At 48.5% G+C, this 5367-nt stretch overlaps 1 protein-coding gene across 1 annotated transcript in view; it reads left to right on the plus strand.

The window, feature by feature from the left end:
• Positions 1-5367, plus strand: part of SUSD4 (sushi domain containing 4) — a 105891-nt gene that overhangs the window by 25731 nt on the left and 74793 nt on the right. The gene's annotated exons all lie outside the window — the stretch shown is intronic.

Raw genomic sequence — 5367 nt, forward strand, 5'->3', positions numbered from 1 at the left:
CCTCCTGCAGAGTCAAGCAAAGGCAATGTCATGATGAAGAGGAGAGTCTCCAGGCATCCTCTGGCAGGGACCAAAGCACGCTTGGAAATAGATTGGAAAAACTCAGGAACTCATTGACTCCTGAATATTAACAGTAAGATATCAACATTAACATCTAAGAAGATAAAACCTTTCTTTGAAAAGCATCTGTGTATTCTTCCATGGTTTAATAATGTACGCCTCCCCAGGTCATCCAGGCACACCTTACTTTTGTAAAATCTAGGCTCATTAACATTTCTAAGTTAGAACTGAAATATAGCATACGCTAGGTATGAAGAAATTGCTTGAATGGCTTATCTCATTTATAGAGGGGTAAAATCAGCAGAGTCACTTGTTTGTTTGAAAATGTTTGAAAACTCGAGCCTGTTAGGAGTACAAGAATTCTGACGTATCTTAGGCTATTATCTGCCATAAGGACATGACAAAGTCATTACTAAATCTTAGTCCTTAGTAGTTTTGTTCCTTACAAGACATGTAGAACTCCCCTTAGCACACCCCTGCATTTCCTTGGATGATGCTTGAATTATTTTTCTTATTTGTACATGCAGACTGTCCTTAGCAACCTGCTACCTGTGGGCTGGGGGGCTGGGAAGCAATCATTCTTCCTTGCGGCCGATGAAAAAGGAAGCTGGTCAGTGGCCAGGAGATCTGGAGGATGTATTGCAACAATATGTACTTATAGCCTGGAATGACGTTCTGCCAGCCAAATCTCAGTGCTAGCCATTGCCATTTTATAGTCTAAAATATTTAATTGCAGGATTCTGTGTTGATCTGTTCTTTTCCCCGTGGACTGACCACTCCTATGCTTGTTCAACTGCCACTAACCTGCCCTGATGGCTTTTTTACAGTCTCACACTGCCACAAATAAATTCTCTCATTACCCTCAGCTACAACCACCACTACAGCCTTTTCACCCTCGCCAAAATCTAACTGAAGGACAGAAGTTGCCTGCCCCACAGCCGCATCACTAGGAAAATTCCTTCCAACCTTGTTTTTGAGCAGGTAAAAGGTGGAGAAGCAATATCTTCATAGGTAAAATAAAACTTAAAAATACTTAATCACACGAAGACACAGCACCCAACATTTTGGGTTACATTTTTGCTAGCAAATTAAAGGTGCTGATGACCACTCTCATGCAGTGAGGCCAACTGGGTGGTTGATGTCCGTATCATTAAAGTTCTTTACTTTCTGAAACTGAGAAGCTGTACACAAACCACCTACAGGGAATGGTCTCTGGCCCGTAGCATCTCCTGAACCGGGCTTGGAAAAGTGTTAGGTAGCTCAAGCTAACGGTGTGATAGCATTTTAAGAGTACAGAGAAATGAGATTTGGTGGCCTAGAACTGTTTTACGTAGATGGAGCTTCAGTGTCTGTAGTGGCTGTACACAGATGAAAGCAAAGAGATAGAGGTTTGAGCTCCTTCAGACCGAAGAATTTGGTTTCCCAGTTCCTGGATGAGAGCTCTGTTATATTGTCCAGCAAGCATGAGCAGAACCACAGTAGTCTGACCTGGTTTGCACACAGTTTGCTTTGTGGCAAGCCTGAGCTGGCTGGCATCGAGGAGTGCCCTGACGGTGCAGGTCACACGCAGTCCCATGCATGTCTCCTGCTCCTGGACAGGCTCAGGCTGAGCACTGGATGCTGCTGGAATAACTGCAATAGCGGGTGTCCAAAGGCTTCAGGTAAAAAGGGAAGAACCTAATGAACTTTGGCGTATCCCAGGCTAAGAAATAGCTGTTTCAGTTGCAGGAGGAGAGCTGTATTGCAAATTTGGACTTCAAAGCCTCCCTTCCATCTGACTCCTACCTTAGATACTGAGCAGCTCATTGGGTGTGCCTACCCTATTTTCACTCCCAGGTCTTAGTCCAAGATTGTCCACACTGCACTCCTGCTAATTCATTCCCTAGCTCTTTTTTGGAGTGAACGAGTTTGTTCCCTTTGAAACAATACTTCTCTGCAGTTCTGGAAATAATTCAGTCCAGAGACCTTCCCAATAAGCCGTGTGAACAAGACTACACCAGATTTGGCTCCCCCTGTCCCCCTTCTGTCCTGGCTTTGCATCCTCAAGCATCCTCAAGCACTTTTCCATGCCGTGGTACCAGCCATGTGACACCAACCATCAGGTTCACGCTGCAGGAGCACCACGTGGACTGGCAATGGCACAGGCTCCTGCATTGTCTTGGATGCTTTGAACAGCACTTCCTACGCCCTCACACACACAGAGAAAATTATTGTATTGTATTAAGGATGCAGGGTCAAATGTTGTGTACGGTGGGCATGGTCTTCATGTTCTCTAGTCTGGAGCAGAGACAATGAGACTGGGCTTGTCGCTTGGCCTGGAGCGAGGGACCCCTTTTGGGGTTGGATGCATTTAGCTGCATATTTTAACCTAGCCTTTCACCCAGCATGGATCTCAGAACAAGATAATAAAATAAATGAGTGTGCATGGGAAGATAAAGGTAAGAGAATTAAATAGATGAGTGTGTATGGCAAGATAAAAATAAAATCCTGTAACTTCAAATATACGCACGATGATTTACTCATGGAGAAGATTACGAAGCTCTGGGAGAAGATAAGCTGTAAACCCACAAACAGCCACAATCTAGCTGGGATGCCCACCCTACACCTGCTAGAAGCAGCCAGGATCCTGCCGTGCTCACCAGCAGGAGGGGAGCTGCAGCCCTCTCCCTCCGACGAGGGCGAAACTGGCCAAAAAATGCCTCTCACCACATGGCAGCACCCACGACCCACTGTGAGGAAGCGGAGATCTCCTCCCCAGCTACCAGTACCTCCTCGATGTTTACGTGCCAGAACAACAGGAACCTGCTTCTGGTGGGCGCAGATAAGTGCTGGTGCTTTTCGTCTTCATTCTGGGGGATGGCAGCTAACAAGAGGCAATTTTAGCTGCAGGGGCAGTGCAGGGAGATGGAGGCAGCTCCATTGAGGACATACGGGGAAAAAAAATGTCACGTCATCTCTCTGACTTGTTTCCATCCCATCTGTGCCAGCGCTTGGTGAGGGGTTATCCCCACCGGAGGCGATTCAGCGTTAGTCCCTACAGGTTTGAGGCACGGCTGTGAACTTGCTTAAAATAAATAGCAGAGGGGCGACCAAGTGTGGGAAGGCACAAAATCACAAAATCTGCGACTGTGAAACACTCAGGGGGATCGTCAGGGGACAAATCCTCCTGTATTTTACAGTCTGTGCTGTGTAACAGCAGCTCAGAGCTTCAGGTCGAGCCCATTGATGACTGCTCTGGCCCCACTTCAGCTCAGGAGGCTGCACAAAAATTGATTACAGATGTCAGTTCTTGTCACTGAGCTGTTGTAGCCCTTCAGGCAATCTACTCCTTCCAGAAACAAAGTCCAAGCCGAAGCGGAACAGCTCCTTCCCCCCTGCCTATCTGGGGTCGGGCTTGCCTCAGGCTCCATCCTGCTCCACTTCTTGCTGCTCCTGACTCGGTTTGGGCTTTCCTGGGCTACCGGAGTCCTTCCCTGCTCTTGGCCAACAGCGATGCCCACCAAACCCCTTCACCCCCTGGGGGCCAGCCCCCCCAGCCCTTTGGCCACTGCCTCCATCTTATATCCTACATCCACGCGCTGCTTGGCAAGAGGTGATTTTTGAAGAAGAGCCGCTGCACAAGCCAACACGGATTTCCAGGTGCTGTTGGGAGCAGTGGTGCTCCCACTCACCTGGGGTGGCTGATGGATGCCCAGAGTGCTTGGTTGTCCTTCCTCGGGCTGAACAGCATCAGGAGCACAGCCACATGCGTGTGGGGAAAGGAGCAAACTGCAGTAACAAGGGTTAAGTAGTACCTATCAACACTGATGGACATTATTTCGTTCGCCTCTTCCTCCTGGGAAGGCCAGTGCGTATCTGGGTGTAACACCCCTGTCCACACTGAACACAGATCTAGCAGCCAGCGCTTTGCATTTTAATCAGTGCGAAACAGGAGTAGCTCTAGCTTGCTAGGGACAGTATCTTTTGCTATTTTGATTTAAAAAAATTAAACCTATCAAACCAGTGACAGAAAAATAAAGATCCTCCTATTACAGATAATAGGAATTGCTGCATTATTGCTCTGTCCTGCCACTTGTAGTAGCCAACAGCTTATTGCCTCAGAAGAACCATCTCTATCATGTAATTGTGCCTGTGTTGCTTTTGCTTGGCTTAAAAGAGCTATTGCTAACTTCTCTTTGGGCTGGAGAGGTGAAAATTCACCTGGTCATGAAATGATGCTTGGGTGAAAAGGCTCTATAGTTTCCAAATTTTCCTGTTTAAAAGAAGCGGCAAAGGTATCTCAGAGAATAAACACCCTCTCAGCTGAAAATCGGCCACATACTTTTCCTTTCTTAACGGAAGACCTGTATCTCACTAGGAGATGCCCATTTTCTCCAGGGGAGAGTAAAGAGATGAAGAACTATGCTTCTTACACTGCTCTTTGAACTGATACATGATGCACTGATTTGAGCTAAAATCCCTCTTGAATAGCCTCAAGTTTTAACTCAGAGGAGGCAGCATCAGGTAGCTGAGACACCTGAAAGCAACTCTGGCTGTACGGTTACCTTTACCAATATTGACTTAGCTTGGAAGCATCAGGATGTGCTATTTCCACACGCTGTTAGCAGGAGCCCACGTATCTTTGGGTATGGTTTTGCATTGAGCCCAGGTATGTTTTGTCACAAATGGGTCTTCCCTCGTCCATGGTTTTCTTCCCCTCGTGGTGTCCCAGGAGTGTGCTGCACGCCTTGATCTGCTTCACAAACACCGTCTCCGCAACCTCCTCAGTTAAAGGACGCCCTCCTGCTACCTCTGAGTGAGGGAAGGCCTGCAGTGCCCAGCTGAGGGTAAAGGGGCAATACCCCAAACTCTGTAGGTGGCACCAGGAAACGCGGCGTTACACCGCAGTTGCTTAGGCCACCAGGCAGTGTCCAATCCAGTGATTTGCGGCAGTGGATTTCACAGATTGACTAAATCTGGCTGGGTGCTGCTTCCCAACAGGCAAACAGCTTCGGCCGGCGGGCCTGGCCGGACTGCTTGTCCCCAGCGGCAGCCGACTGGTGCGAGCACTTGGCAATACCCCTTCTCGCTCCCATGAACTGGGAACGATGCTGCACTGGCATCGCCATTGACGAGCTGTATCTCACGTTATGCCCCCCTGCTGAAGCACAGGGCATCTTAGAGATGCCCCCTCAGACCTGCCCACCAGGAGCCCCCTTTCTGAAAGTGAAAACGACCAGAAACGACCGGGACCCGCAAGGCTCCGCTTGGCGTTTCTCTGCCCGCGGAAGGGCAGTGGGAGCAGGACCCCCACAGACACACGCACCC

This window comes from Egretta garzetta, unplaced genomic scaffold, assembly GCF_000687185.1.
Source record: "Egretta garzetta isolate BGI_Z169 unplaced genomic scaffold, ASM68718v1 scaffold130, whole genome shotgun sequence".
Lineage (NCBI taxonomy): Eukaryota > Metazoa > Chordata > Aves > Pelecaniformes > Ardeidae > Egretta > Egretta garzetta.